Below are 22312 nucleotides of genomic sequence, written 5' to 3'. Positions count from 1 at the left end.
CAAAAACCAACTATTAATGAGTACAGAAACTTTATCTACATCTACCATTGAGCTTGATTTGCCCCCTAACAGTAAAGAAATCAATTACAATGACCTTAATGTTTCCTGTTTGTAAAATAGTTGACTGGAGAGAAAGTGCTTCCCAAATAGGAAGTTATCCCGGAATTGATAGCTCAAGATTTTTCTATTTTTATTTGTAGACATGCACATACAGCAAAGCAGATAAATTTTTGCAAATGAGTTTTCTCAAAAACAATTTAATTATTGATATCCAGTTACACAACATAAAAGAAAGTTTTAACATTATATGTTTGTACATATATGAAAAGTAATAAGCACATTAGATTGTCAGCCATATATAATACTTTCATTAGAAATTCACATTTTATTGTACGTAAACAATTTCAATGATTTTATTTATCAATTTCCATCACAAAATGTCTCAGAAACCTTTGAAATAAACGACTTAATTTATCAGGATTGATCTTTTTCACTTTAGTTTGTAATTCTTTACAAAATCATAAAAATATAGAGCCAACATTCTGTCTGACACATAATTTTATTCCATGACAAATTTAATTTCAGTGTCTGAGCATCTGATATACATTCAACCTTAGCCTAGTTTGACCTAGTGTCTAAGTCATTTTATTTCTATCACTAATGAAGCTATTGTTATATTGTATGAAGTTAGCCTTGGATCACTCTTACATCTCTTATAATCTTGTACTGAAAAAAAATATACCACAACATTAATAAAAGGTACAAGAGAGCCCACTAATTCCATTTGTTTACTCCACATATTTACAAATTTTGGAAAAGGCTAAAGTGTCATCTTTTCTGGTGTGTAGATTGATTCTCAAGACTATGGTAAAACATATTGATATGTTGCTGCTACCCTCTGTAATAGTTTTATCAATTCAAAAATCCTGATTCATTTCTGGAAATGAACTCGGGTTCAAAATTTGATTCTTTCCTAAGTATTTTGCTATTATATTGTTAGCTCTGCAACTCTTTTTATTTAATTTATTGTTAAAATTACTTTCTTTATGCATTTAATAATTCAAATTTTTAGCTAATGTGACATGCTTTACTATGTAGTATTCTAAACTTTGACTGCTGCCTTTCAGGGGTTGCGGCCGAAGTAAATCATGCTAAAAATTGATCTGTATTATTGAAAGATTAGACCAAAACTGATGTTTCAACACACATGTTCATAATTGAGGTTTCATAACTTCCTAACTGAAAATGTGATGTGCTAAAAAGAAAGTATTTCTGTATAAATACAATTGTAGTAATAATTCATTTATTTCTATGAAAAATTTGTAGTATTTTGGCCTTATTTAAAAAAAAACCCATTTAAATCTTAGGTCAAATTTGAACTATTTGTGAATTAACCTACTACTTTACATTTGTTTTCTGATAAATTTTAGAATCTGCTTTAAACATACAGTGAAATCACATTAAGTTACAGTCATGATAACTGTGAAGCAAATGTCAATGAAAATACAAGTTTTTCAAACAAATTTTTGTTTCTTACAGGCTCAAACACAAGATATTAAATAGTTAGATACAGTGTACTATAAACTCGTTATGAAATTGGATAGGTATGCTTAGAGAACATGTGCCTATGGGACCAAGTCACCTTACGTGTGTGTGCCAAACTGTTATCATATTTGGGCCTTCAAATTTTCAAGAAAAAACAATAATTGCATGTCAGCTATAGATATAAACCTTAAAATGGCCTAGCCAAGTGAAGCTGACTTTAAAGTTTCTTACAAACCCTATTTGCAAAAACAAAAAACAACCATATCTGTTGGGTAATTATAAGATCTTGAAGATTTGAGGTCTTTTAAGAAATAACTATAACAAGCTTCATCCATCATAAGATACTACGTGTTACGGATGAGCACAAGTACATAAAACATTTCAGGAGTATGCAGCCAAAGAACCCTGGGAACTTACCATGATGGACTGTCAACTCAGGAAGCCAAATAGCCAGACTGACTAGCTCCGACTATTATACATCAACAGCCACAAAGCTTTCTGACAAATCCTACTTTAACTTTTCCTTAATCAATGATGCTTGATCTCAACAATTATCAAAAGCAATTTTGGAAAGGTAATTATAGTATCTTTATCCAGACAGTTTAGATAATAGCACCCTCTAAGTGGTAATTTTTTAAAGTATTCAATGTGGGATTTATTGAAGTGCATACAAAATTACCATCATTAAGTTGGGTCTACCAACTAACCAGAGAAATAATTGTAAACAGCTTTCTATGGATCATAAATAAGGTTGATTCTATTTCGGTGAATATTTAATTAAAGATATCACACCCACAATTAGAAGACTTTTAATTAATGATACACGTTACTTGCAGCTGGTTACTTGTATAACATGAAAATGTTGTATGAATCAGCTTACACTTTACTGTTTCACTAGTTATTATGTGGAATCTTCAATAAACCATGTAAATTTAGTTTCCAGAGAAATGATTTAGCACCTGTTCTCATGATATAAATTTAAAATGTTTCTGAGGTTAGTAATTCATTGATATGTTTTTTTTCAAGGAATAGGTATAAAGTTATAGATTGATTAATTGTTGGTGTTTGACTTCTCTTTCAGCATAACTGGCTATATCGTGGCCATATCATATGGCCAGTTTTTATTGATGAAGAAACCCAGAGAGAACCACCCACCTTCTGTAGGAAAACTGGCAGTCCTAGTCAATTAAGATTGGAGACAACTGTAACTTGCCATGAACAAAGTGTCCAACTCATAATCTCATGCAGTGTTATCAGGCTAGTTATCACTGTAGATGATTAAAGTTATTGAAAACATTGTCGATTATAGGAAGATGTTTGTTTGTTTGTTATTTAAATATAATGAGATAATGTAAAGTCCAGTTGTCAATACCAAAGTTAACTTGGTCAAAGTTTTCTTTGACCAGGTAAACTTTGTCCAAGTCATCTGTTGTCAGTACCAAAGTTTTTCATCAAAAACTTGGTCAAAGAATAAACTGCACTGTGATTGGATAACTCCTGTCCAAGTCAATCCAAGTTTCAAGAAAAATAGGATGAAATTCTATTCCATCCAAGTTTTTGATCAAATTTTTCTTTGACAGTTATATGTAACTCATCATAGAAGACTCTTTTAAACTGATTTTTACTGTGCGCATTGCTGTGTGTTTGTTTATTCTACATTGGCTAGAGGTATAGGGGGAGGGTTGAGATCTCACATAACATGTTTAACCCCGACGTGTCCCAAGTCAGGACCCTCTGGCCTTTGTTAGTCTTGTATGTTTTATAAATTTTTGTTCATTTATAGGTTTCAGAGTTTAGTGTGACGTCCAATTTGTTTAGGGGCCATTACTGAAGCCCGCCTCCGGGTGCGAGATTTTCTCGCTGTGTTGAAGACCCATTGGAAACACATTCCACATTTCCATTCTCAATTTTATCACATGCTAAAAATCTGCTCAATATATGAAGGTGTTTAAAAAAAAAGGTCTGTATAACTGTTGCTGAATGAGGGATAAAGGTAAAACTATGATCTCTATCAAAAAATCCATCAAAAACTTTGACCAAGAAAACTTTGATAGTGACAACGGGACTTAAATTAAAATTAAAATTTCTTTCTTAATTTCAAATCAAAAGAAAAATACCAAGAAATGTTTCTCACTTAGAAACAAAGGTTAGAATGAAAAGGTTCAATTAAAAGATAATAACCCCACCCACTATTTTCTATGCTGAATCACCAATAAACAATAGGATACTAAAACTAACATCATGATTACTAAGCAAATATATCTTCCCATTAAAAATGAGAACACATACGATCCTATTAGTAGAATATCTCAAATAGGTTTTTTTTTCCTTTTTACTCGTCTTTATTAACCCATTTCAAGGTGCATGAAAAATTCATGACATGAGACAATATATGTACTATAGACTATGGATTATTCTTTGTATACTGGGGCAAATTTAGATTTTTATTGATGGGGGTTTGTTGTACTATTTTTGTCATTTACAAGTACAAATTGTGGAAAAGTTAATATTTTTTCAATTATTATATTTGAAAGAAAATGAAACATTTTTATGTAACTTTGCTATATCAAAAATTGAAAATGAAGTAAACTCCTATGTTCCACATAAAAGTAATATAGATATTGACTGACCAAATTATTTTTTTTTAAAAGAATCAATCAGCCATAACTCTGCAAAAAAATCATCTAAAGCGAACAAAATTCAAACTTGATCTGTAACTTGTCATGGTTAAACTGTATACAAAATATTAAATCAATATCTTCAAGCATGATGGAAAAAAATTCTGAAAACTGATTACTTTGCATGAATTTTCTAAGTCCAAGGACCATAACTCTGCACAAAATCTCAGACCGAAACAAAATTCTAACTTGATCTGTAACTTGTCACGGTAAAAATATATAACAAATATCAAATTAATATCTTCAAGCATGACAAAAAAGTGCAGAAAACTGATTAATTGCGTGAATTTTCCAAGTCCAAGGACCATAACTCTGCACAAAATCATTAGACCAGAAAAATATTCAAAGTTGATCTGTAACTGGTCATGATAAACCTATATACCAAATATCAAATCAATATCTTCAAGCAGGAAGAAAAAAGGTGTGGAAAACTGATTTGTCAGACTGATGTATAGACAGACGGATGGACGGACAGAGTGCAAACCTTAAGTCCCCTTCGACTTCGTTGGTAGGGGACAAATAACCAAAAAAATAATTTTAAGCAAAATTTAGCATACCAACCAGGAAATCAGGTTAACATGGTCAAGGTAAGGTACACAATTTTCTGCACTTTAGACCAAGCTTGACAAATTTTCCCCATTGACCTGTAGGGGCCTGAAACATTATTTTTCTTGCAGAACAGACATGGTTAGAAAAACACATATTCAGATACACTTTATTACTCAATTTTTTTAATATACCAAAATACTACGCCGACCAATAGTTTTAAAATACTTAATCTATACAAAACTTTACTTGAATCATTCAACCCTGAAATTAAAGTCCCAAGCTAAAATGACTTCTGTCATCAAGGAAGTGCAAATTACAACAGTTGTGCAAACCAAATATGGTTACTTTAAAACAAAATGTAATACATTATTTAGAAGCACTCAACACAATTTTCATTTGGAACAAGAAGCAAAAAAACATAATTTTCACAATTTAGGTATTAGTGTATATATTATATAACTGTGTTAACAAAATCATACCAAAGTAAATGTATTATACTTCTTTTATTTTGCTAATAAAACGCAATAAATTCTTAATCACTTTAATCACACTATGAAAGCAGCCCTTTCATTTTTCAATGGCTATATTTACAGTAAAATTCAGTAGAATGCTGTCACCCATAGTGTATTTACAATAAACTAAGTCTATAACTAAAACTAGAGCTTGATTAATAAATCGTGAAAATAATTGATAGATTGCTGAACATCCAGTGGCAAACATTTAATGCATATTCAGGGGAGAAAAATAAATCAATTAGTAAGTTCTGAAAAGAGGGCTGACCAGTTTGACCTCTCAAGAAGATTGACAAGTTTGACCTCTAAGAAGATTGACCAGTTAAAGAGGATTGCATGACCAGTGTGAACTTTTTAAAAGTGTGGTAAATTTGGACTACCACTGGAAAAAGAAGGTTGGTATACTGACTAGTTGCAGAAATTCCATGCTGTAACAGATCCCCTACAGACTCCTCATTAGTTATTTCAAGGGTTTTTTAAAGTGCCGATATTGTGGTAATCTGTTAACCTAGAACTTCTGATTTTAAGTCACCAATCAAACTAAAACGAATATTGAAAATGAGGGCAAATTTAGGTGACTTTTTTCAGAAGAACATATACACATATTTGTAACAGTTACCAATGCAAATTACAAAGACTTCTAGAAATTCTAAACTTTTAATTGGTCTATTAAACCTTCAGATATATTTTTAATTAAACAGTTAAGCCAGCTCTGGTTCACCAATCTAGCCTTATGACAACAGTAGATTCTAAGAGGTGGTGAAAATGGGAGCAAACAAAAATCTGCAGTTAATGAGAGAAAGATAGACTTTTGTGTTTGATTCCTAAAAAGTTTTAAAGCTAAACAATTACAACTTTCAAATTGAAACAATAAATACTGAAAGGGGCATAAGCTGACAAATTCATGTTCACTGATTTGATTCAAATTCTCATATTTGATTTATATCACACTAAAAGGTATATCAAAATTATAAAAAGTCTAAAATAAACAATTTACGCATGGACTCAATAATATGTATCAGCATTTTTTGTGTATTTTAGTCTAGACGCCATATAATTAAAAATGGAGGTGACCAAAGACTGCTGACAGGCATAAATCCAAATATAAACATAAGTATAGATAGATAGCAAACACGAGCAATTGGATTTTTCTAGGTCTGTTTGATTTCATATTATAGGTTAAAACAATATGTTAATCATCCTTTTTACCTGTATAAGAATGAGTTTTTTGTGGTTAGAATCAGTCAACCAAATGGTTTAGCCTTATTTCACTTTCAATGTTGAGATTCTTTTCCTTTTAATAACTGAACATGCCTAGTTTATGTGTATTACCCATCTCTAGATAAGTGGTTAAATTGAAGATCACATGAATAAGGATTCAATGAGGTCAAATTACCCACTTGCAAGTGAATAATTCATCAGCGATATTTCTTAGCTTTTTTTGACAAAATTGAATAAAATTGGCTGCTAATAGTGAATTGTTATTTCACTATTTCACTTTCATTAATGATTGAGCAAAAAAAAAATCATATTTTATTTTTTTTATATCTCGTAGCTAATGCCCCTTTAAACTGTGCTTGAAATTAACCTTACCAAACTAAATTTACACTGCATAACTGTCAGTGTGTTGAAAGTAAATTTTACCAATCAACTATATTTCAATTAATTGTGGAAGTAAATGGAAAGATATACATTTGCTGACAAGGTAATTACAGTTCTACTCTGACAGATGATCCTGACATCAGTTAAGCAACGGTTAATAAAGAGGCTGATTTATGGATGGGTTTACTTTACCGATTCTCAGAAGACCAAATTTGGAGTATCATGATAATGACTTTTGTCTACAAGTGTCTTAATATATCAGTGTTGTGTTGCAGCTCAATATACATCAAAATCAAAAGTGAAAAAAACAGGACAGGGAAGGAAACGGGGGCGACTTTCCCATAATTCATCATCAATCTTATAATAAATCATATATCATTAACTTGCTTATTATAGTAAAAATCAAAGGTTACATTCATCAGTTACTCCATCAGGCATTGTTATGTAATGTAGAAAAACTTGCCATATTGTAATTTATAAAAATATTGTTAGTTATGTATTGATATAAAGGTCATTCTTGAAAATTGATTCTTTTGTTTTCCAAATGTGTTGTATAAAATATCTGGCATCTGTATTTCATACTGACAATGAAACTTTTAAAGACCACCTTAATATGCATAGCCTGGTTTTAACTGGTCAAGTTTTTTTCAGAGAATTGCTTTAGTGAAAAATTATACATAATAAGTATAACAAGAATCACCAAAAACATTGCAATGTATAACAAACCTCTCAATCCACCATCATGAGACTCATCTAAATATTGCAATGTATAACAAACCTCTCAATCCACCAACATGAGACTCATCTAAATATTGCAATGTATAACAAACCTCTCAATCCACAATCCACCAACATAAGTCTCATCTAAATATTGCAATGTATAACAAACCTCTCAATCCACCAACATAAGTCTCATCTAATTATTGCAATGTATAACAAACCTCTCAATCCACCAACATAAGTCTCAGCTAAATATTGCAATGTATAACAAACCTCTCAATCCACCAACATCAGTCTCGTCTAAATATTGCAATGTATAACAAACCTCTCAATCCACCAACATAAGTCTCATCTTAATATTGCAATGTATAACAAACCTCTCAATCCACCAACATGAGACTCATCTAAATATTGCAATGTATAACAAACATCTCAATCCACCAACATGAGTCTCATCTAAATATTGCAATGTATAACAAACCTCTCAATCCACCAACATAAGTCTCATCTAAATATTGGAATGTATAACAAACCTCTCAATCCACCAACATCAGTCTCATCTAAATATTGCAATGTAAAACAAACCTCTCAACCCACCAACATAAGTCTCATCTAAACATTGCAATGTTTAACAAACCACTCAACCCACCAACATCAGTCTCATCTAAATATTGCAATGTATAACAAACCTCTCAATCCACCAACATCAGTCTCGTCTAAATATTGCAATGTATAACAAACCTAAGTCTCATCTAAATATTGCAATGTATAACAAACCTCTCAATCCACCAACATGAGACTCATCTAAATATTGCAATGTATAACAAACCTCTCAATCCACCAACATGAGACTCATCTAAATATTACAATGTATAACAAACCTCTCAATCCACCAACATAAGTCTCATCTAAATATTGCAATGTTTTACAAACCTCTCAATCCACCAACATAAGTCTCATCTAAATATTGCAATGTTTTACAAATCTATCATCCACCAACATAAGTCTCATCTAAATATTGCAATGAATAACAAACCTCTCAATCCACCAACATAAGTCTCATCTAAATATTGCAATGAGCAACAAACATCTCAATCCACCAACATGAGACTCATCTAAATATTGCAATGTATAACAAACCTCTCAATCCACCAACTCAAGTCTCATCTAAATACTGCAATGTTTTACAAACCTCTCAATCAACCAACATGAGACTCATCTAAATATTGCAATGTATAACAAACCTCTCAATTCACCAACATAAGTCTCATCTAAATACTGCAATGTTTTACAAACCTCTCAATCAACCAACATGAGACTCATCTAAATATTGCAATGTATAACAAACCTCTCAATTCACCAACATAAGTCTCATCTAAATATTGCAATGTTTAACAACCTCTCAATCAACCAACATGAGACTCATTTAAATATTGCAATGTATAACAAACCTCTCAATCCACCAACATGAGACTCATCTAGATATTGCAATGTTTTACAAACCTCTCAATCAACCAACATGAGACTCATCTAAATATTGCAATGTATAACAAACCTCTCAATTCACCAACATAAGTCTCATCTTAAAATTGCAATGTTTTACAAACCTCTCAATCCACCAACATGAGACTCATCTAAATATTGCAATGTATAACAAACCTCTCAATTCACCAACATGAGACTCATCTAAATATTGCAATGTTTAACAAACCTCTCAATCCACCAACATGAGTCTCATCTAAATATTGCAATGTTTTACAAACCTCTCAATTCACTAACATAAGTCTCATCAAAAGAAAAATACACATGCAAACAAAGAAAACAACACCTAACAATGCATGGTCCATATAGCCTAACTTGGTACAGGCACAAAAGGTGGAGAGGTAAGTGCACAAACCTCCCCCTTAAGAAGCTGTGGTATGATTGCCCTTCAGAAAACTATCCACCGAAATCATCAAGATAAGGATGTAAACAACAACAAATCACTAAGTTTATCTACCCTTTGACAAAAATTATTCTGTTTGATTGATAGTTGGTACATGTATTGCTGCATCAGAATACATCAGATATGTCCAAAAGGCATTTGCACATTTTAATATCAAGTTAATAACCTCATAGTCATATCATATGATCAGACCTATCAAGCGCACATAAACATTTTCTAATAGCACTAACTTTTTAAAGGGGCCAAATAAGCACTAAAAATATGTAAAGCGTAATTATCACTTCTTCTTGATATAGTCATAATTCTTAAGCATTACATATAACAGATACAGGCAGAAATAACTAGCAATTCCTTAAAAAAATCTTTGAATTTTCAAGGTTAATTTAGTTTCTCTCTTCAAATTGATCAATGAAAGGGGCATTAGCTTCGATATAGATAAAAAAATCAAAAATAAGTTTTTTTCTTCCAAACATTGATAAAAGCGGGATATTGAAATAATACTTTGATATTAGCAGTTATTTTGGTTCAATTTGGTCAATTATGCTAAAAAAACATTGATGATATATTATTGGCTTGCAAATCAATAATTCAACCCTTATTTGAAATAGTATTCATGCAACCTTTAATTTAACCCTAGGCTGGAGATGAGTAACGCAAAGCATGTGAAAAGAATGGAAACATTGAAAAGTGAAACAAAGGAGCCACCAGGAAGAATCATTTCTTTCACAGATTAGGCCCACAAAAAAAGCCTTCTGATATAGGAAAAAAATATTATTTAAATATTTTTTAATTTATGACCTGAAATGACACAGACCTAAACAAATTGTCATTATATGATTGCACGTGCTTGTATGTCCATTCACATTTATGTTTATGGTTATGTCAGGTGATATGACTCTCTTCAGCCTTCAGAGGATATCTCCAGGTTTAATTAGCATTGGCAACTAGTCTAAAATATGCATGAAAAGCTGATACATAATAATGAGTCCATGCATTGTTAATTGTTTCTTTTACTTACTTTTTGTGAATTGGATATAACTTTTAGTACGGTATAAATCAAATGTGAGAATCGGTGAACTTGAATTTTATAGCTAATAGATATAAGAAGATGTGGTATGAGTGCCAATGAGACAACTCTCCATCCAAGTCAAAATTTATAAAAGTAAACCATTATAGGTCACAGTACGGTCTTCAACACGGAGCCTTGGCTCACACCGAACAGTAAGCTATAAAGGGCCCCAAAAAATTACTAGTGTAAAACCATTCAAAAGGGAAAACCAACGGTCTAATCTATATAAAAAACGAGAAACGAGAAACACTTATGAACCACATCAACAAACGACAACTACTGAACATCAGATTCCTGACTTAGGACAGGTGCAAACAAATGCAGCGGGTTTAAACGTTTTAATGGTACCAAACCTTCACCCTTTTTCTGAAACAATAGTGTAACATCACAACATAGAAAGACACACTATAAAATATCAACTGAAATAGCTTAACTCAATCAAAGGACATATTAACACCATTGAACATACACTGAACATATAAATTTGACCTATGACACAATGTAAATACAAAATAAATAAACTAAGGGAAGAATAATAAAAGTAACATGTTATATCGGTAAGAAATGTTAAACAATTAAAGAAAAGAATATGCTCGAACAAAAATACCATCCATTTGCAATAACTTTAAACACAGGTAAATGAAAATAATTTTGTTGTTAGGTATACCTGTACAGTACCAATAGAGAAAGGAAATATTTTTACAAAATAAATAATTTTGAATACAAAATAAATAAACTAAGGGAAGAATAATAAAAGTAACATGTTATATCGGTAAGAAATGTTAAACAATTAAAGAAAAACAATATGCTCGAACAAAAATACCATCCATTTGCAATAACTTTAAACACAGGTAAATGAAAATAATTTTGTTGTTAGGTATACGTGTACAGTACCAATAGAGAAAGGAAATATTATTACAAAATAAATAATTTTGATGTTCATAGTACGAAGTGAAAATTTATAGTTATACCAAACACTTATCAAAGCTGGTATATAGACCAGATATAACCCTGAACAACATTAAATAACAACTAGAGGCTCTCGAGAGCCTGTGTCGCTCACCTGACTCTACTTTGGTTTTAGAAATCATGTAAAGATAGATAAAAATCATAACAGATACCCAAATAATGATTGAGGCCAAATTTTGATTAATATTGGTCCCGTTATTTAATAAAATATCCTGGTGGCCATCTTGAACAGTAAATCGGCAACAAAGTAGCAACACTTGGTCAGCACTTCATAAGGAACATTCATGCCATGTTTGGTTTCATTCCATTCAGTGGTACTCTAAAAGAAGACATTTGTATGTATTTCCCATAGGGTCCTATGTTAAACTAAGCCCCAGCTGGCGGCCATCTTGGATGATGGATCGGCTACAAAGTAACAAAACTTGGTCAGAACCTCATAAGGAACATTCATGCCATGTTTGGTTTCATTCCATTCAGTGGTTCTCTAAAAGAAGACATTTGTATGTATTTCCCATAGGGTCCTATGTTAAACTAAGTCCCCCGCTGGCGGCCATCTTGGATGATGGACCGCCTGCAAAGTAACAACACTTGGTCAGCATCTCATAAGGAACATTCATGCCATGTTTGGTTCCATTCCATTCAGTGGTTCTCTAAAAGAAGACATTTTTATGTATTTCCCATAGGGTCCTATGTTAAACTAAGTCCCCCGCTGGCGGCCATCTTGGATGATGGATCGGCTACAAAGTAACAACACTTGGTCAGCACCTCATAAGGAACATTCATGCCATGTTTGGTTTCATTCCATTCAGTGGTTCTCTAAAAGAAGTCATTTGTATGCATTTCCCATAGGGTCCTATGTTAAACTAAGTCCCCGGCTGGCGGCCATCTTGGATGATGGATTGGCTACAAAGTAACAACACTTGGTCAGCACCTCATAAGGAAGATTCATGCCATGTTTGGTTTCATTCCATTCAGTGGTTCTCTAAAAGAAGACATTTGTATGTATTTCCCATAGGGTCCTATGTTAAACTAAGTCCCCCGCTGGCGGCCATCTTGGATGATGGACCGACTGCAAAGTAACAACACTTGGTCAACATCTCATAAGGAACATTCATGCCATGTTTGGTTCCATTCCATTCAGTGGTTCTCTAAAAGAAGACATTTTTATGTATTTCCCATAGGGTCCTATGTTAAACTAAGTCCCCCGCTGGCGGCCTTCTTGGATGATGGATCGGCTACAAAGTAACAACACTTGGTCAGCACCTCATAAGGAACATTCATGCCATGTTTGGTTTCATTCCATTCAGTGGTTCTCTAAAAGAAGTCATTTGTATGCATTTCCCATAGGGTCCTATGTTAAACTAAGTCCCCGGCTGGCGGCCATCTTGGATGATTGATCGGCTACAAAGTAACAACACTTGGTCAGCACCTCATAAGGAACATTCATGCCATGTTTGGTTTCATTCCATTCAGTGGTTCTCTAAAAGAAGTCATTTGTATGCATTTCCCATAGGGTCCTATGTTAAACTAAGTCCCCCGCTGGCGGCCATCTTGGATGATGGATCGGCTACAAAGTAACAACACTTGGTCAGCATCTCATAAGAAACATTCATGCCATGTTTGGTTCCATTCCATTCAGTGGTTCTCTAAAAGAAGACATTTGTATGTATTTCCCATAGGGTCCTATGTTAAACTAAGTCCCCCGCTGGCGGCCATCTTGGATGATAGATCGGCTACAAAGTAACAACACTTGGTCAGCACCTCATAAGGAACATTCATGCCATGTTTGGTTTCATTCCATTCAGTGGTTCTCTAAAAGAAGTCATTTGTATGCATTTCCCATAGGGTCCTATGTTAAACTAAGTCCCCCGCTGGCGGCCATCTTGGATGATGGACCGACTGCAAAGTAACAACACTTGGTCAGCATCTCATAAGAAACATTCATGCCATGTTTGGTTCCATTCCATTCAGTGGTTCTCTAAAAGAAGACATTTGTATGTATTTCCCATAGGGTCCAATGTTAAACTAAGTCCCCCGCTGGCGGCCATCTTGGATGATGGATCGGCTACAAAGTAACAACACTTGGTCAGCACCTCATAAGGAACATTCATGCCATGTTTGGTTTCATTCCATTCAGTGGTTCTCTAAAAGAAGTCATTTGTATGCATTTCCCATAGGGTCCTATGTTAAACTAAGTCCCCCGCTGGCGGCCATCTTGGATGATGGATCGGCTACAAAGTAACAACACTTGGTCAGCACCTCATAAGGAACATTCATGCCATGTTTGGTTTCATTCCATTCAGTGGTTCTCTAAAAGAAGACATTTGTATGTATTTCCCATAGGGTCCTATGTTAAACTAAGTCCCCCGCTGGCGGCCATCTTGGATGATGGACCGACTGCAAAGTAACAACACTTGGTCAGCATCTCATAAGGAACATTCATGCCATGTTTGGTTCCATTCCATTCAGTGGTTCTCTAAAAGAAGACATTTTTATATATTTCCCATAGGGTCCTATGTTAAACTAAGTCCCCCGCTGGCGGCCATCTTGGATGATGGATCGGCTACAAAGTAACAACACTTGGTCAGCACCTCATAAGGAACATTCATGCCATGTTTGGTTTCATTCCATTCAGTGGTTCCCTAAAAGAAGTCATTTGTATGCATTTCCCATAGGGTCCTATGTTAAACTAAGTCCACCGCTGGCGGCCATCTTGGATGATGGATCGGCTACAAAGTAACAACACTTGGTCACCACCTCATAAGGAACATTCATGCCATGTTTGGTTTCATTCCATTCAGTGGTTCTCTAGAAGAAGTTCAAAATGTAAAAAGTTAACGCCGACGACAGACGACGCCGGACGACGGACGCCAAGTGATGAGAAAAGCTCACTTGGCCCTTCGGGCCAGGTGAGCTAAAAAAGCAATACAATTAGTATCAACAGGTCAAATAAACAAGAAAGTACGATTTGAGAGTACTCGCAGTTTCTGACAGCAAGTTAAAAGCCAAAACAATTAATAATAAAAAATCATGCATCAGAGACTAAAATCAACTAAAACACATCCCAGGGATTTAGTATTTTAACGTCATGAACAGTCAAAGAAGACATGACTAGTGCAATGCCAAAAATAAATGTATCGACAGACAGTAGGATAGTTAGGAGTTTAACCTCTTTATAGATCTAAACGAACGTGGGTGTGTCTTTATATATCCCACTTGAAAAAAATACAAATTTAGTTATGTTTTAATTTGCTGATGACAAAATCGATATTAGTGCCAATGTAAACTATATTCAAAGATCTAATTACAACATTGGTAAGATAACCTTTACTAATAAGCCTGTTTAAAGGTTCGATGAGTTTACATGGATCACATAGTGATTTCCGCGCTTTAAGTACAATATTTCCGTAAAATTTAGGATGTAAAATACCGTTTTTAATCAGTTTTCTACAAGTACAGCCAAATTTACTAATCAAATCTTTGTATCTATGAAAGAACTTAGCAAAAGTTTAACGTAATTTATGGTAACGAAATCCTTGATTTAATAATTTACCAGTGATGCATTGATTACGTTCGTTAAAATCTATGACATCACTACACACACGGGGATAACGAACGAGTTGGGATATATATACACCATATGATGGAGCCAAAGGAACATCGCCGTCTAAAAAAGGAAAATTAACAATAGGGAATGAAAAATCTTCTCTTTTGTCGTAAATTTTCATATGGAGTTTTCCTTTAGAGATTGAAATGTCCAAATCCAGAAAAGGACAACTACTGCTCTTTATGTTAGATTTAGTTATAGTAAGTTCTATTGGGTAAATTTCGGTAGTATATTTAGAGAACTCTGGATTATTTAACGAAAAAATATCATCTAGATAACGGAAGGTATTGTTGAATGTATCAACCAAATGTAACAATGACGTGTCTTTACTGAGTTTGGTCATAAACTGAGATTCATAGCAATACAGGAATAAATCTGCTATTAAAGGGGCGCAGTTAGTGCCCATAGGAATACCTACTACCTGTCGATACATTCTATCGCCGAAACGTACATATATGTTGTCCAGGAGAAAATTTAAAGATTCAATCATATCTTCACATTTCCAGTAAGTGTATCTAGCATACTAATGCCCTTTTAACATAGAACCTGCATTAATCAAAATCCAAGACTGTGCAGCCATGTCTATGCTTACACAATGAAAAGTTCAATACTTGACTCAGATATAGCAGCATTTTCATATATCCATGTAATCAAACTGCCGTGAAAATCATTAGTTTATGGTTTTAACTTTTTTATCTTGAATAATTCATTGACTACATAAATTTTAATTTAATATAAGTGTTAATTTCCCATAAAAATAATAAAATTGCAATAATTTTCAAATCATTTATACAAATCTTTCATTGAAATTGGAAAAAAATGTAAGCATGAAAGTCGGTTTTGTCACATCTAGTCCTAAAGAGGTTCAAAGTCAATGTTTATAACTCTTATGAATTCCTTTAAAACCGATTTAATAAAAACTAGAGGCTCTCAAGAGCCTGTGTCGCTCACCTGATTCTACTTTGGTTTTGGAAATCATGTAAAAATAGATTAAAATCATAACAGATACCCTAATAATGAGTGAGGCCAAATTTGGTTTAATATTGGTCCTGTATTTTAATAAAAAATCCTGGTGGCCATCTTGAACAGTAAATCAGCAACAAAGTAGCAACACTTAATCAGCACCTCATAAGAAACATTTATGCCATGTTTTGGTTTCATTCCATTCAGTGCACCTCTAGAAGAAGCATTTGAATGTATTTCCCATAGGGTCTTATGTTAAAGGAAGTCCCCCCATTGGCGGCCATCATGGATGAAGGATCAGCTTCAAAGTAACAAAAATTAGTCAGCACCTCATAAGGAACATTCATGCCATGTTTGGTTCAATCCATTCAGTATGTGGTTCTCTAAAAGAAGACATTTGTATGTATTGTCCATAGGGTCCTTTGTTAAACATTGTCCCCATCTGGCAGTCATCATAGATGAAGGATCAGCTTCAAAGTAACAACACTTGGTCAGCACCTCGAAAGGAACATGCATGCCATGTTTGGTTTCATTCCATTCAATGGTTCTCTAAAAGAAAACATTTGTACGTATTTCTCATAGGGTCCTATGTTAAACTAAGTCCTCCGCTGGCGGCCATCTTAGATTATGGATCGGCTTCATAGTAACAACACTTGGTCAGCACCTCATAAGAAACATTCATGCCATGTTTGGTTTCATTCCATTCAGTGGTTCTCTAAAAGAAAACATTTGTATGTATTTCCCATAGGATCCTATGTTAAACTAAGTCCCCCGCTGGCTGCCATCTTGGTTGATGGATCGGCTTCAAAGTAACAACACTTGGTCAGCACCTCATAAGGAACATTCTTGCCATGTTTGGTTTCATTGCATTCAGTGGTTCTCTAAAAGAAAACATTTGTATGTATTTCCCATAGGATCCTATGTTAAACTAAGTCCCCCGCTGGTTGCCATCTTGGATGATGGATCGGCTTCAAAGTAACAACACTTGGTCAGCACCTCATAAGGAACATTCTTGCCATGTTAGGTTTCATTCCATTCAGTGGTTCTCTAAAAGAAGACATTTGTATGTATTTCTCATAGGGTCCTATGTTAAACTAAGTCCCTCACTGGCGGCCATTTTGGATGATGGAACGGCTACAAAGTAACAACACTTGGTCAGCACCTTGTAAGGAACATTCATGCTATGTTTTGTTTCATTCCATTCAGTGGTTCTCTAAAAGAAGTCATTTGTATGCATTTCCCATAGGGTCCTATGTTAAACTAAGTCCCCCGCTGGCGGCCATCTTGGATGATGGATCGGCTACAAAGTAACAACACTTGGTCAGCACCTCCTAATGAACATTCATGCTATGTTTTGTTTCATTCCATTCAGTGGTTCTCTAAAAGAAGTCATTTGTATGCCTTTCCCATAGGGTCCTATGTTAAACTATGTCCCTCGCTGGAGGCCATTTTGGATGATGGAATGGCTACAAAGTAACAACACTTGGTCAGCACGTTGTAAGGAACATTCATGCTATGTTTTGTTTCAAGCCATTCAGTGGTTCTCTAAAAGAAGTCATTTGTATGCATTTCCCATAGGGTCCTATGTTAAACTAAGTCCCCCGCTGGCGGCCATCTTGGATGATGGATCAACTACAAAGTAACAACACTTGGTCAGCACCTCCTAATGAACATTCATGCTATGTTTTGTTTCATTCCATTCAGTGGTTCTCTAAAAGAAGACATTTGTATGCATTTCCCATAGGGTCCTATGTTAAACTAAGTCCCCCGCTGGCTGCCATCTTGGATTATGGATCGGCTTCAAAGTAACAACACTCGGTCAGCACCTCATAAGAAACATTCATGCCATGTTTGGTTTCATTCCATTCAGTGGTTCTCTAAAAGAAGTCATTTGTATGCATTTCCCATAGGGTCCTTTGTTAAACTAAGTCCCCCGCTGGCGGCCATCTTGGATGATGGATCGGCTACAAAGTAACAACACTTGGTCAGCACCTCATAAGGAACATTCATGCCATGTTTGGTTTCATTCCATTCAGTGGTTCTCTAGAAGAAGTTCAAAATGTAAAAAGTTTACGCCGACGACGGACGACGGACGCCAAGTGATGAGAAAAGCTCACTTGGCCCTTCGGGCCAGGTGAGCTAAAAAAGGGAGGCAATTCATATAATTTGCTGGTGGTTATATTCCTCATTTTCAACACTACAAATTAATCTCAATTTCCGTCTCCATTATTGACACAAGTCAATTGTCAAGACTTTCAGGCCTAGAAGATCCTACATCTGAGATGTATGTATGCCTTACATATAACCTTGTCTAATTAAAACTGTCTGTTGGAGAAAGAGATATTTGTCAATAAAACAGCAAACTATCATATTTAGAAATTACATTTTGTATATTCAAAGGGACATTAGCTGTCAAACTCATGTTCATCGATTTGACTCAAATTTTCATATTTGATTTATAACATACTTAAACTTACATCCAAATTTCAAAAAGTCTAAAATAAACAATTAACAATGCAAGGACTCATCGAGATGACCTCCGAGGACTGCCTAGGTCATATATCCCAATATAAACATAAATATAATATAAATAGATAGCGACCACGTGCAATTGTATTTTTTTTTAGTCTGTTTAGATTTCATATTGCAGGTTAAAAAGTATGTTTATCAATGTTTTTACCTGTATAAGAATGAACTTTTTGTTGATCGAATCAGTCAACCAAATGGTTCATCCTTGTTTCACTTTTAATGTTGACATTCTTTTCCTGCTAATAGCTGAATACATGTGTAACCCATCTCCAGCTAAGGGGTTAAATTGTAGGTCACATGAATACAAATTCAATGTGGTTGAAATATTCACTTGCAAGTGAATAACTCATCAGCGACGTTTCTTAGCTTATTTTGATAAAATTGAACCAAACTAGCTGCTAAAAATCAAATAATTATTTTACTATTTCACTTTCATTAATGATTGAACCAAAAAAAATCATATTACTTCAATACTTAATTGATAGGGGTGCTGCTAGGGTTCTATTACTCCACCCTTTTCATATAATTTAGATTTTAAAAATGTATACCTTTTTATATATTGCGAAGGTAAAAATGTAACCTTTTCCCATATTGGTTGGGTTTCGTGTGGTTTGTTGGAAAAGTGGAATACCAAAATTTCAAGAGGGAAAATTTGTGGATAAAACCACTGCTGGGAACACCAAGAATATATAATCGGCTGTGAAAAAATTACAGGGCTTTTCATATAACAAGTAATGGGAACTTTATTGATTTTCATATTTTTCTGATAGTTATCCCACCTTTTCACATATTTTCAAGCTGGAAAATGTTACCTATTCCAGCGGCACATCCTATCACCTTGTATATATATAGGAAGTGGCTCCCCAGAGTCTCTACATAAGTACTTACAAAAAGTTTATCTGTTGTAAAACATATTGGTTTATCATGAGACAGGCCCTTTTATAGCTCACTATACAAGGCATGGGTGCTGCTCATTGTTACAGATAATAGTCATACAGTGACCAATAGTTGCTTACATCAGTCGGTCTCTGGTGGATAGATGTCTCATTGAAAATTATACAACATCTCTTTATTTTATATCCTATATTCAATATACATGTATTATCAATGAATTCATAATAGAATCTTTTCTTAATTCTAGGAGAACACAGATAGCAGCATTCATCATTTATTATGCAGGTTCTATAGTAATTCTCAAATAACCCCAATGATCTTACATCGAACCAAAACAGCATTCATCATTTATGATGCAGGTTCCATTCATTCCCAAATGACTGCAATGACCTTGCATCGAACCATACCTGCTACTGAAGTTGACTTCAATTGAATTGTTTTGTTTCAACTGAAACTAAGCATGTATTGGAATCATATCCCCTGAAGCCTCCTTTGTATAACTCAATATATGGTAAGATACAATTGTCTGTGGCCCCATTAAGAAAGGTCATAAGTAAAGTTCTATAGAAATCTCAAAAGAAATGATATAGCATTAAACAGAAAGTCAGCACATTACACAGAAATTAAAAATATATCCTGTACAAACTCAGTTAAGTTTCACTTTCACACAAATAAAATTTATGAGTGTCTGAATGTCCAGTATAATTATCATAGAGCCTAGACTCTAGAGATTTTCTCTGTAAATAGTTTACACTGGTGAACTACCCAAGGGATAAACTAAAGTCAATTAATGAACTTCTATACTGATGAACCCAAACATACAATCCAGTTTTTATTGTATATTATAATGATTAAGACATAATTTTGATAATGGCCATATGTCATAAAGGAATAAGTTTGACTGACAAACTCTATGGTTCATACAGACAATAAACGTATCATTCTACTTGTGTTCATTGTTATATTTGCTAAGAAGACAACAGTACAAGCATTTTAATAATGTAATACATGTATAGGGTTTTTAATTTGATCGTTGATATGCATAATTAAGTAACTGATCACACTACAATAAAATAAAATAAAATTGAGAATGGAAATGGGGAATGTGTCAAAGAGACAACAACCCGACCATAGAGTGGTCTAAGTAGTTCATCTACTGAATCACTAGCCTGTCAACACTGAGGTTCTAGCGAATGGCACGTGTGTTCAGTTCCAATGAACATTGACTAGGATTACCACTTTTCCTTCCACAGGTTTAGGTTCTCTCCTGGCATTCAAGCTTCCTCCTCTCTCCTGACACTCCAGCTTCCTCCACCAATAAAAATTGGTATAGTCATATAACTAAAAGTGCTGTAAGTGGTGTTAAAACACCAACAATCAATCAATCTATCACTTCTTTGATGCCATCAATTCAACAATTCATATCCATAAAAAAAAACTTTCAACGTAACAGAATCAAATTTCTAAAAAAAATGAATTGGTTATGCCACCTCAGTCATATCAAATTCTTACACTGATTTGATAGTTATGTCACTACAGCACGATATCATTGTCAACAAACTGACATTTGATTTTAATTCCCATCATGCCTGATAAAATGTGTAAAACTAATTAATTCCCTGTTGTAAAGTCTGGTATCAGTTCAGACACAATAGATCTTATCAAAAAATGTTTCCAATGACAGAAATTATTGTCAAAGCATGTGTACAAAAGTTGATGAAGGCCTCAATCAGTAAAACATTAAGTATTCAAAATAGACAAAACTGATGGTTTACTTACTGTTCTTGAATGTCAAGGCGTAATACTCTCAGGTAGTTAATACCATTTACAGTATCTGAAAAAAAACAAAACTTATAAAGTAAACACCCTCAGGTTTACTTACTGTTCTTTAATGTCAAGGCAATACGTAGACTATACTCTCAGGTAGTTCATACCATTTACAAATATCTGGAGAAAAAAAAAAAAAAAAAAAAAAAAAACATAGACACCCTCATTCAATCTTCTAAGATCTATTAACTACATGTATCTCCTTTAAAACAAAACCAATTAATATTGATGTAGACTCAGTTTTATTCATGCAGGTGTAAATCATGTTATTTAAAACTATTTCAGGATTGCCAAAAAGTCTTTGGAAGTCTTGAATAAACTGTGTTCCTTTAAAGGTCAGATTATTTCTGTACACAATTATGATTTCTTTAAACAATACTACCACAGACTCATACCAAACAGAAATTTTCCTGCTTTTTTTCAAGCAAGTTTCAAAATAACCTGCAATAAGTTAACTTTAAAAAGACACAACAAACATTATTTGATAGATATTTTCAATGATACCTGCAGATATTTATACACTTCAGTCCCAATCCAGGAACCTCCTACGTAGTTGTGTTTGTTTCAATCTAAGTGTATTTGGTCTTTAAGAGCTATTTTCCTAATGCTTGTAGTTTGAAGGTTTGGTTGGCTTGCTTGCTGTGTTTGTATAAATGTTTGCCCAAGCATTGTAATTAAGATTGACATCTGCAATCAATAAATAGGCCGGGCTTCAGCTTGTATACATTATACTCTGCATTATACTTAGCATCCAATAACATTTATAAGTATAATGTATACAAGCTGAAGCCCAGCCTATCTATTGATTGCAGATGCCAATCTTAATTACAATGCTTGAGCAAACATTTATACAAACAAAGCAAGCAAGCCAACCAAACCTTTAAACTACAAGCATTAGGAAAA

General features: G+C 33.9%; 1 protein-coding gene across 2 annotated transcripts in view; it reads right to left on the bottom strand.

Moving 5' to 3' along the window:
- Window positions 1-21486, bottom strand: part of LOC127723161 (neuronal calcium sensor 2-like) — a 104970-nt gene extending 83484 nt beyond the window's left edge. Inside the window, exon 1 of one of the 2 annotated variants that reach the window (XM_052229690.1) lies at window positions 21465-21486. The gene's annotated coding sequence lies outside the window, so the exon portion shown is untranslated. Of the gene's footprint in view, window positions 1-21361; window positions 21377-21464 lie in introns of those variants that run through there. The other variant, XM_052229668.1, reaches the window with a different exon arrangement.
- Between the last annotated feature and the right edge of the window lie 826 nt (window positions 21487-22312).

This window comes from Mytilus californianus, unplaced genomic scaffold (genome assembly GCF_021869535.1).
Source record: "Mytilus californianus isolate M0D057914Y unplaced genomic scaffold, xbMytCali1.0.p SCAF_1, whole genome shotgun sequence".
NCBI lineage: Eukaryota > Metazoa > Mollusca > Bivalvia > Mytilida > Mytilidae > Mytilus > Mytilus californianus.
The sequence above is the reverse complement of the archived record's forward strand: the minus strand, read 5'-3'. Positions and strand labels throughout refer to the sequence as shown.